At 50.1% G+C, this 12,171-nt stretch overlaps 1 long non-coding RNA gene across 4 annotated transcripts in view; it reads right to left on the bottom strand.

Annotated features, from left to right (window-relative positions):
• Positions 1 to 8,157: 8,157 nt before the first annotated feature.
• Positions 8,158 to 12,171, bottom strand: part of LOC137841242 (uncharacterized) — a 59,894-nt gene continuing 55,880 nt past the window's right edge. For 3 of the 4 annotated variants that reach the window (XR_011088503.1, XR_011088500.1, XR_011088502.1), the window contains exons 4-5: positions 11,250 to 11,371; positions 8,158 to 10,069 (exon numbers count right to left, since the gene is read on the bottom strand). This is a non-coding gene — a long non-coding RNA (uncharacterized lncRNA). Of the gene's footprint in view, positions 10,070 to 11,249; positions 11,375 to 12,171 lie in introns of all 4 variants that reach the window. The other variant, XR_011088501.1, reaches the window with a different exon arrangement.

The following is a 12,171-nucleotide window of genomic DNA, read 5'->3' as shown; positions in this document are numbered from 1 at the left end:
TTTCCTCAACTCACAGAAAAGATAGCACATACTCTTCAGACAGTCTAATATTTTTTTAATCAAAAGGAAATTAAAGAAGAGGCAATGATGTACATTCCTTCTGGGGAAAGTAGAAGCCTCATTCCTAGCCTGTCTTAAAATAGCCTGATTGAACTACAATATTTGCATTACAATTCTGGGTCAGCTGCACCATGGGATTATGCGTGCAGATCAGAGGGGTGTTTAGTTTTTATTTTCAGCCTTGTAGATTTTTCACATTATATCCATTCTCTGCACATTCCTCCTGACGTTATGTATCAGTGCCGTTTGGAACAATCTGAGAGATTTACTCCCCAGATAGCTCAAGTAGGAAACAGGGCCTACAGCGCTTTTATGCACTGCAAGTGGAAATCTTTGCTGCAGAAAGCTCTCTGTATCAGGTGTCAAAGCAGACAAAAGAGCCTTTGCTTCTTTTCAAACACTGACTCAGATTCTGACATTCTCGACTTCTCTAGCAAATCACAGTAGTCCTCACTACACTACTCCGGATTTTACCTGCAGGATGTAAAACGAGCACCAAACAATGCTGAGGGGGTGCTATTTGGTAAAAAGTCATGGAAAAGTCTTGCCTGCCAACCATACCTGAACAAAGATTTCCTACAGCTCAGCACAGGGTCCCAATTCTTTTGACTTTCTTCACACATTGGATTTCAAATTGTCCAACACAGTTTTCATAAGAATAACTTGCAAACATTCACTGGATAATTCCTGATAAGCCGGCAAGTCTCGCTGGACACTTCATACATACAGTTCAGGCTGGGCTCCTTCCTCACACGGATCAGATATTTTCCCATTCTTCTTCTGGCAGCAGTGATTCGAAGTAATGCGCAGACCTCGTAAACGCCCACCTACAGAGAGCTGCGTTTCATACTTATCTCCCTTTCCCAGCTCGTGGGTAAGAAGCAGACCACTTGTTGATCTCAAAGAGGAATTTTAACTATTAATTAAAGCTATTAAAAAACAGTCGTTGAAAGGGGCCGCACCAATATGAAATACTATTATGTGCCATAGGCTGAAAGAGGAAACAAATCCAGGCAATTACAAAAACTAGACACAGAAGACACTACCTAGTCCATAATCCTCATCAGGGCAGCAATTACGCTATTCCACGAATGTCATTCAGTCTTAGTCAGTGACTGTACCTCTGTCATATTTCTTAGAAATGGGCTCCTCTGTACGCTGACTCATCCTCAAGAACAAATTTCATCATCTCATTTCACCTCTACAAGTTACGCTCTTTTGTATTATCTTTAATGGTTCTTCCCTAGGGTTTTATGCTGCATGTTCTGGGGTTCGTTTTGCACAGCATTTGAGACCTTCTGAAACATGTTAGGTTATCAGGCCATTTCCCTCTTAAATTTCTCTTCCGAGATGTACATAAAAACCTCTTCTGATTTGCTTTCACAAATCAAATGTCCAGGTGCTTCATCCATAGATCTGATGCTGATAAGATTTTATCCACATTAAGCAGGAGATCGGTGACATCCACCACGGCTTCAGTAAGGGCAGATTGTGCCTAACAAACTTGGTGGTCTTCTACAACGGGGTTTGGTGGATAGAGGCAGAACAACTGACATCATCTGCCTGGCCTTGTGCAATGTATCTGATACTGTCCTCTATGCTATCCTTGTCTCTAAGATGGAGAGATGTATTTGATGGATGGACCACTTGGTGGGAAAGGAATTGGCTGGATGGTCGCACTCAAAGAGCTGTGGTCAATGGCTCAATGTCCTGGTGGAGATCTGCAACGAGTGCAGTTCTAACGTCTATGTTAGGGACATGGACAGTGAGATCGAGTGCACATTCTGCAAGTTTGCCAATAACAAAAGGCTGTGCAGTGCGGTCAGTGTGCTGCAGGAGAGGGATCCCATCCAGAGGGACATGGGCAGGCCTGAGAGGTGGGCCTGTGCAACTTTATAAGGTTCAGCAAGGCCAAGTGCAAACTCCTACACATGGGCCGGTACAATTCCAAGCACAAATCCAGGCTGGGCAGAGAATGGATTGAGAGCAGCCCAGAGGAGAAGGACCTGGGGGCGTTGGTTGACGAGAAGCTCCACATGAGCCGGCTGTGTGTGCTTGCAGCCCAGAAAGCCAACCGTATCCTAGGCTGGACCAAAAGCAGCGTGGCCAGCAGGGCAAGGGAGGTGATTCTCCCCTTCTGCTCTGCTCTCGTGAGACCCCACCTGGGGCCCTGCGTTCAGCTCTGGGGCCCCCAGCACATGACGGGCAGGGACCTTTTCTTTAGGCACAAAGTGTTAGAACGTCCAGCAGGAGCACCTGCAGCAGCAGAGGTGAGTTGCATGGGGACACCTTGCACAGGCAGCACGAGGTTCCTCCTTGAGGGACCCTCCCCACCCCAGAGATTTACTGTGACCCCTCTCTTCCTCTTCCAGAGTGACACCCGCCGCTGCAGCTCCTGTGCCTGGGAGGAGATTGTCACCTGCTGTTCCTCCCAGCCCACCAGTGGCAAGCATGGCCGCGGCACTGGACACCTGCTGCCCAATATGTCTGGACACCTGGGGCAGCGCCGCATTCACCATGCCGTGCTGCCACCAGTTCTGCTATCCGTGCATCCGGCAGTGGCAGACAGCAAGCCCGAGTGCCCCCTCTGCAAGAGGAGAATTACATCTCTAGTGCACTCGGTGCAGGCTGATGATCAGTTCAAGGAGCTCGTCATCAGCCCATCGGCAGTGGCATCTGCCGACAGGCCGCCTGTCTGGGCTCCCATCACCTTCGTTGGTGGCCTCCTCGCGGACACCTGGGGACAACTCTTCCGGGAGCACCCTGCTCTCCTCCGGCCCCTGCTCTCCTGGGTGCGCCGGGAGCTGGGGCGCGTCTTCGGGGCACGGCGTTTGGAGGCGCTCATCTTGGAGAACGCCGTCATGGAGAGCCTGCGCCTCTTTGGCCTTGAGGAAGACCTCCTAGTCCAGCTGATGGAGCTCGACCTCGGCCACCACGCGGCGACATTTGTCAGTCAGCTCCTGGAAGTCACCGCGCAACGGTGCAGCAGGGAGGCCCACCGCCTGCTGCGACTGAACGCTCCACCTGCAGCCCAGCAGCGGGAGGCCAGCCCCGCACCCAGACCATCCGGACACGGAGGGGCGGCTCCTCCACCCGTTCCAGGCCCCTCTCCACAGCCCACCAGCTCCAGCGGGGATGAGGTGCCTGCAAGTTCCAGGGACAGCCTGCGAGGGACTCCAAGCCGCCCTCACTCCATCTCTGCTGCGGTCCCCATGGAACAGGCAGCGCCTCCAGAGGAGCCACAGGAGGCTGCACCAGGTCCCTCCAGCGCCAGGCGGGGCACAGGGTGCCAACATGGGGGGCCCCGGAGAGCCCCCAAGAGGAAGAACAGCTCCTCCCAGGGTTCTGCACCACCCAAGAAGAGGCCACCCCGCCGGCAGTAGAGGACCTGCGGAGACCAGGGCCGGACAGCAGCTCGGGGACACGCCGGCCCTAAAGGACCCAAATGTCACCAGGGTCCTATTCCACCACACAGAGTACAAATAAAATCATAAAATCACAGAAAACGTGTCAGTGTTGCAAACAGCACAGTGGTCATTGTCATCCCCACCCCTGCTGCTTGCTCCTCCCTTTCCTGATGCCGTGACCACTCTTAGTACAAACTTGCCTACTTTTCCTTAGCTTCCACTTATGTCTTCAACCCGAACTTGAGTATTTTCCCCTCTCACCTTGCTTGACATGGTCTTTACACTGAGTGCTTCTTTGGTAAATAATATACATTCTACAAGAAGAAAAAAGAGATTTTTTCTTAAAGGTACCTATCTTCCTAATGGGGAAAGGCTGAGAGACCTGGGTCTGTTCAGCCTGGAGTTTAAAAGAAGACCAAGGGGGAATCTCATCAATGTGTATAAATTGCTGAGGTATGGGAGACAGAGGGATTTGGCCAACCTCTTTTCAGTGGTTTGCGGGGACAGGACAAGGAGTAATGGTCACAAGATAGAGCCCGGGAAGTTCCGCACCAACATGCAAAAGAACTTCTTCACGGTGAGGGTGATGGAGCACTGGGACAGGCTGCCCAGGGAGGTTGTGGAGTCTCCTTCTCTGGAGATATTCAAGGCCCATCTGGACACCTACCTGGGCAACCTGCTGTAAGGAACCTGCTTTGTCAGGGGGGTTGGACCCAATGATCTTTTGAGGTCCCTTCCAACCCCTTCAATTCTGTGATTCTGTGATTCTGTGATATGTACACAAAACAACTCTCTTTTCTATTTCCTCTGTTTCTCTTTCTGTCTTTCTCACTCTTGTACCCACAGCTACTATGCTAAGACCAAAGATGGAAAAGCCACAGTTAACTCCCCAGCAGATAACAGTAACAGCATTTCATGTATATTAATGAAGATTCATTAAACATCTTTCACTGTGACTGAGCAAAACAGTGTTTGAAACCCATAAGTTATTTAGAGAGACAGAGAGCAATATAGAAATAAACACAACAACAATCTGAACAAGCCAAGGGCAACAGAGAGATTTTTCACTTCCTTTCTGCTAGCATCTGTAATGGAGAGAATGTATCAGAAGTCTCATCAGGTTCTACATGCTGACTGTGAATAGGATACTCTTGAGTACTTTTTTATCGTTTAATTGTCTTCAGTGTTATTGTTGCTAATACCCACTTAGAAGCATGGAATTAAAATGTTTTTTCTGTTACCACTATCATATTTTTCTGTTTGCCAGACTGATTATTTGGTCTTCATTTCTAATGGGACTTGAAAGGAATATGATGTGCAATTTGTTTGTGCACAAGCTTTTTCCTCAGTGTCTCAATTGAGCGTTGCCCAAGGTGGTTTAGTAGTTAACTTTCACTCCCTCTGCTGGCTCTCAGGCATCAGAGCAGAAGATATTGTTTTGTTTAGGTCCTACAAAAACAAAATGTGTTTACTATTGATTTTATATAAATATAATGGTAGCATTTGAAGGAAATTCCTGACACATTAAAACAGATGTGCATATACACTGTGTTCATGTATTTTGCAAGTTCTTTGAATCTTTTGGTCTCCCTGGGCCTTAAAATTCACTCTTCGGTTGTCCTAAACAGCCATACGGACAGCCAAAGTCTCGCAGCCCAACAGTCAACCTTTAACACAGAATCAAGTAGTACAACATCCCGAGTTGGAAGGTACCCACAAAGATCACTGAGTCCTACTCAATAATCCACAAAGCTCCACAAAGAACCACCCAAAAAGCAGACCATGTGTATCTAAGCACTGTCCATACACTCCTTGAACCCAAGCAGGCTCGGTGCCGTGAGTACATCCCTGGGGAGCCTGTTCCAGTGCCTGACCATCCTCTCGGTGCAGAACCTTTTCCTAACACCCAGCCTAATCCTCCTGTCCAGCTCCATGCCATTCCCTTGGGTCCTGTCAGTGTCGCCACAGAGCAGAGCTCAGAGCCTGCCCCTCTCATTCCCTCATGAGGAGGCTGCAGGCCGCCATGAGGCCTCCCCTCAGCCGCCTTTTCCCCCATCTGAGCAAACCAAGGAACCTCAGCCACTCCTTGTGCATCTTGTCCTCCAGATCCTTCACCACCTTCGTGACCATCCCTTGGGCACTAATTGTTTTATGCCCTTCTTATATTGTGGCACCAAAACTGCAGAGTGCTCAAGGTGAGGCTGTCCCAGGCAGAGCAGGGTGGGACAATCCCTTCCCTCGACCAGCTGGCAGTGCTGTACCTGAGGACCCCATGACACGGTTAGCCCTTTTGGCAGCCAAGGCACGCTGCTGACTGCTTTTCAACTTCCCATCAGCCAAAACCCCCAGATCCATGAGCCAGCAATGGGCCCTTGTGGCCGAGAAGGCTGACGGTAGCCTGGGGTGCAGTGGGAAGAGGGCTGCCAGTGGGGCCAGGGAGGGGATCCTGCCCCTCTGCTCAGCCCTGGGGAGGCCGCACCTGGAGCGCTGCGTCCAGTTCTGGGCTCCCCAGCACCATGGACATGGAGCTGCTGGAGTGAGTCCAGCTGAGATAAGGGGACTGCAGCATCTGTCCTGCGAGGGGAGGCTGGGAGAGCTGGGCCTGCTCAGCTTGGTACAAGTATCACAAGGGAAGGTGTCAAGAGGCTGGAGCCAGACTCCTTTTGGTGGTGCCGAGTAACAAGACAAGAGGCAATGACCACAAACAGGGACGCAGGAAGTTCCAGCTGAATATGAGAGGGCATTTGGTTACCGTGACGGTGACAGAGCACTGGAACTGGCTGCATTATATCCATTCTCTGAACATTCCTCCTGACGTTACGTATCAGTGCCGTTTGGAACAATCTGAGAGATTTACTCCCCAGATAGCTCAAGTAGGAAACAGGGCCTACAGCGCTTTTATGCACTGCAAGTGGAAATCTTTGCTGCAGAAAGCTCTCTGTATCAGGTGTCAAAGCAGACAAAAGAGCCTTTGCTTCTTTTCAAACACTGACTCAGATTCTGACATTCTCGACTTCTCTAGCAAATCACAGTAGTCCTCACTACACTACTCCGGATTTTACCTGCAGGATGTAAAACGAGCACCAAACAATGCTGAGGGGGTACTATTTGGTAAAAAGTCATGGAAAAGTCTTGCCTGCCAACCATACCTGAACAAAGATTTCCTACTGCTCAGCACAGGGTCCCAATTCTTTTGACTTTCTTCACACATCGGATTTCAAATTGTCCAACACAGTTTTCATAAGAATAACTTGCAAACATTCACTGGATAATTCCTGATAAGCCGGCAAGTCTCGCTGGACACTTCATACATACAGTTCAGGCTGGGCTCCTTCCTCACACGGATCAGATATTTTCCCATTCTTCTTCTGGCAGCAGTGATTCGAAGTAATGCGCAGACCTCGTAAACGCCCACCTACAGAGAGCTGCGTTTCATACTTATCTCCCTTTCCCAGCTCGTGGGTAAGAAGCAGACCACTTGTTGATCTCAAAGAGGAATTTTAACTATTAATTAAAGCTATTAAAAAACAGTCGTTGAAAGGGGCCGCACCAGTATGAAATACTATTATGTGCCATAGGCTGAAAGAGGAAACAAATCCAGGCAATTACAAAAACTAGACACAGAAGACACTACCTAGTCCATAATCCTCATCAGGGCAGCAATTACGCTATTCCACGAATGTCATTCAGTCTTAGTCAGTGACTGTACCTCTGTCATATTTCTTAGAAATGGGCTCCTCTGTACGCTGACTCATCCTCAAGAACAAATTTCATCATCTCATTTCACCTCTACAAGTTACGCTCTTTTGTATTATCTTTAATGGTTCTTCCCTAGGGTTTTATGCTGCATGTTCTGGGGTTCGTTTTGCACAGCATGTGAGACCTTCTGAAACATGTTAGGTTATCAGGCCATTTCCCTCTTAAATTTCTCTTCCGAGATGTACATAAAAAACTCTTCTGATTTGCTTTCACGAATCAAATGTCCAGGAGGACAAGGAGGAGATCAGTAAGGAGATCGGTGACACCCACCATGGCTGCACTGAGGGCAGACTGTGCCTTAAAAATTTGGTGGTCTTCTACGATGGGGTTTCTGCACTGGCGGATAGAGGAAGAGCAATTGACATCATCTGCCTGGCCTTGTGCAATGTATCTGATGCTGTCCTCCAGGCTATCCATGTATCTAAACTGGAGAAACAGATTTGATGGATGGACCACACATTGGATAAGGAATCGGCTGGATGGTCACACTCAAAGAGCTGTGGTCAACACCTCAATGTCCTGGTGGAGATCAGCAACAAGTGGAGTTCTTCAGGGCTCAGGATTGGGACCAGCGCAGTCTAACATCTTTGTTGGAGACATGGACAGTGAGATCGAGTGCACCTTCTGCAAGTTTGCCAATAACGCCAGGCTGTGCGTTGTGGTCAGTGTGCTGCAGGGGAGTGTACTGGATCTGGATGGAATGGTAACTTTCCCTGCAGCAGCCCACACAGAGAGGGATCCCATCCAGAGGGACCTGGGCAGGCCTGAGAGGTGGGCCTGTGCAACCTTATAAGGTTCAGCAAGGCCAAGTGCAAACTCCTACACATGGGCCGGTACAATTCCAAGCACAAATCCAGGCTGGGCAGAGAATGGATTGAGAGAAGCCCAGAGGAAAAGGACCTGGGGGTGTTGGTTGATGAGAAGTTCCACATGAGCCGGCTGTGTGTGCTTGCAGCCCAGAAAGCCAACCGTATCCTGGGCTGGACCAAAAGCAGCGTGGCCAGCAGGGCAAGGGAGGTGATTCTCCCCTTCTGCTCTGCTCTCGTGAGACCCCACCTGGGGCCCTGCGTTCAGCTCTGGGGCCCCCAGCACATGACGGGCAGGGACCTTTTCTTTAGGCACAAAGTGTTAGAACGTCCAGCAGGAGCACCTGCAGCAGCAGAGGTGAGTTGCATGGGGACACCTTGCACAGGCAGCACGAGGTTCCTCCTTGAGGGACCCTCCCCACCCCAGAGATTTACTGTGACCCCTCTCTTCCTCTTCCAGAGTGACACCCGCCGCTGCAGCTCCTGTGCCTGGGAGGAGATTGTCACCTGCTGTTCCTCCCAGCCCACCAGTGGCAAGCATGGCCGCGGCACTGGACACCCGCTGCCCAATATGCCTGGACACCTGGGGCAGCACCACCTTCACCATGCCGTGCTGCCACCAGTTCTGCTATACGTGCATCCGGCAGTGGCAGACAGCAAGCCCGAGTGCCCCCTCTGCAAGAGGAGAATTACATCTCTAGTGCATTCGGTGCAGGCTGATGATCAGTTCGAGGGGTTCATCATCAGCCCATCGGCAGTGGCATCTGCCGACAGGCCCCCTGTCTGGGCTCCCATCACCTTCGTTGGTGGCCTCCTCGCGGACACCTGGGGACAACTCTTCCGGGAGCACCCTGCTCTCCTCCAGCCCCTGCTCTCCTGGGTGCGCTGGGAGCTGGGGCGCATCTTCGGGGCACGGCGTTTGGAGGCGCTCATCTTGGAGAACGCCGTCATGGAGAGCCTGCGCCTCTTTGGCCTTGAGGAAGACCTCCTAGTCCAGCTGATGGAGCTCGACCTCGGCCACCACGCGGCGACATTTGTCAGTCAGCTCCTGGAAGTCACCGCGCAACGGTGCAGCAGGGAGGCCCACCGCCTGCTGCGACTGAACGCTCCACCTGCAGCCCAGCAGCGGGAGGCCAGCCCCGCACCCGGACCATCCGGACACGGAGGGGCGGCTCCTCCACCCGTTCCAGGCCCCTCTCCACAGCCCGCCTGCTCCAGCGGGGATGAGGTGCCTGCAAGTTCCAGGGACAGCCTGCGAGGGACTCCAAGCCGCCCTCACTCCATCTCTGCTGCGGTCCCAATGGAACAGGCTGCGCCTCCAGAGGAGCCACAGGAGGCTGCACCAGGTCCCTCCAGCGCCAGGCGGGGCACAGGGTGCCAACCTGGGGGGCCCCGGAGAGCCCCCAAGAGGAAGAACAGCTCCTCCCAGGGTTCTGCACCACCCAAGAAGAGGCCACCCCGCCGGCAGTAGAGGACCTGCGGAGACCAGGGCCGGACAGCAGCTCGGGGACACGCCGGCCCTAAAGGACCCAAATGTCACCAGGGTCCTATTCCACCACACAGAGTACAAATAAAATCATAAAATCACAGAAAACGTGTCAGTGTTGCAAACAGCACAGTGGTCATTGTCATCCCCACCCCTGCTGCTTGCTCCTCCCTTTCCTGATGCCGTGACCGCTCTTAGTACAAACTTGCCTAATTTTCCTTAGGCCAATGGTATTTACAGTTTCACAGGCTGACAGTAGCCTGGGGTGCAGTGGGAAGAGGGCTGCCAGTGGGGCCAGGGAGGGGATCCTGCCCCTCTGCTCAGCCCTGGGGAGGCCGCACCTGGAGCGCTGCGTCCAGCTCTGGGCTCCCAAGCACGACGGACATGGAGCTGCTGGAGCGAGTCCAGCTGAGACGAGGGGACGGCAGCATCTGTCCTGCTTGGAGGAGAGGTTGGAGAAGACCGAGAGGGGATCTCATCAATATGTACAAATATCACAAGGGAGGGTGTCAAGAGGCTGGGACCAGACTCCTTTTGGCAACGGGCACAAACTGAAACGGGAATTTCCAGATGGATATGAGAGGGCATTTTGTTACTGTGAGGTGACAGAGCACTGGAACTGGCTGCCTAGAGAGGCCGTGGAGCTTCCTTCTCTGGAGATATTCCAAACCCACCTGGATGTCATCCAGTGCAACACGCTCTGGGTGAGCCTACTGGGCGGGGGTTTGGACCAGGTGATCTCCAGAGGTCACTTCCCACATCAGCCATGCTGTGATTCTGTGATCCCTTCCCACAGAGCTGCTCTCCAGCCTCGTGTGCCCACATTTGTACATACAGACAGGGTTGCACTGTCCTAAGTGCAGAATCTGGCACTTGCACTTGTTAAACTTCATGTAGCTGGTGATTGCCCAGCCCTATAATTTGTCAATAGCTCTCTGCAAGGCCATCCTCAAGGGAATCAACAGCTCGTGCTAATTTAGTATCATCTGAAAACTTACTTGGTGTGCATTCAAGTCCCTCATTTATAAAAACATTAAAGAGAATGGGCCCTAAAACTGAGAGCCCTGGGGAACCTCACTGGTGACTGGCCACCCGTATTCACTGACAGTCTCAAGTTTAATGTCAGAGTGGGAATCTTAATCAGAACTTAACAAAAGAAAGAATATATTTGACATAGTTATCAGCCAAGACTATGAAGATTCTTTGGAGAAAATCAGCAAAGATTTTTAAGTGTGAAATGTGGACGATGGGAAACTAACAGCAGGTAGAAGCAGTAGACCAATTAATCCCCTAAACAAGAAGGGGAACCCAAATTGAAAGACTCAGTTATGCACACCAACAAAAATGTGTTGCCAACAGCAAACATTATTTATGGTGATAATACCAGGAACCCTTAGCCCATCATCCACAGCTCTTTTTTTTTTTTTTTTTCTTCTGTAATATCTGTGGAATTAGTGCATATAGAAACAAGGGTACTCTCAACCACTTTGCAGCATTATGGAAAAACAACCTCCCTATCTGCATCTAAAATACAAAGGTCTTTTTCAACCTTACAGCTGGCCTTTCTGCTCTTCCATCATCACAGTTGACACAGCTGACAAGTTTATCTATCTTAACAGTACTCTCCCTAGCTCAGCAGTAATTGCTGACAAGTATCTCTCTGCTTTCAAAACAAGCTGAATACTGGGTTTTCTGCAAAATCATGTCTGGAGCAATCACAGGATCACTCACCCTGAATCTGTGTTTGAAGAGTCTGGTTTTGTTTCTGTTCTCCTTTATGGTCCTCCACAGAACTCCCACCTCTGACGATGAAGCCTGTTCCCCCAGTGCTGCCTGCGCATGAGTCTGGGAGTCTGCTGACGAGACCATGCAAGTAGCATTGAACTTCCATCTCACAGCACGATCTCACCTTGTATTGAAACTTTCCTAAAACCTTACAGACACTGAAAGCCCTCCCCAGAATTCGTCAGGTCAGTACCAGTAACACCACTAAAAAAGACTTCACTTCAAGAGATGTGAACAGAAATCTATTACAATATTCTCTCAGTATCTATGGCAAAATGCAGACAACCTGGTGGCTAACAGAGAGAAAAGAAAGCTGAAAAAGAATCAATTAGCACCTTCTCAACACTTAAAATTCACATCTGTTCCTCCTAGGTGGTCTGTTTCCAAATGGCAGTACGCAGAGATTGTGGAAGTAAAAATTGTTTAGTCGCATTGAAAGTGCGATCACCGCCAGCTACAACAATCAATAATAACAGAAAAGCTTCCAGTAGCTACGAAAGCTGAGTGCCATAAAGAGATGCCTAGAGACAAAGGTTATGATAATGACAAATAGACCTAATGCATTCTGTTCAGAGCAAAGCGAAATCCAAGCCTGACACATACACATTTTGAAGAATGGCATGAAGCATTACTGAAAGATTACAAAGAGTCAGCAAATGAAAAATAATTCTAAGGAGACCGTTAATATTAAAAATGTTTTTCAGCTCTATAGGTGATACTATCAGAAGTCAGCTTTGCTCAGGATGTCTGAGCTTCTTCTGAGAAAGTCTAGAAAATATTTTGGGCTGGAAGAAAACAAACATTATTTGACTACAGGTCTCTCAATGATACTCTGAGAGAGACGTCTTCAGAGAACTTCTACGTGCAT

The sequence above is a fragment of the Anas acuta genome, chromosome 17 (assembly GCF_963932015.1).
Source record: "Anas acuta chromosome 17, bAnaAcu1.1, whole genome shotgun sequence".
NCBI lineage: Eukaryota > Metazoa > Chordata > Aves > Anseriformes > Anatidae > Anas > Anas acuta.
This window is presented reverse-complemented; position numbering and strand designations above follow the sequence as displayed.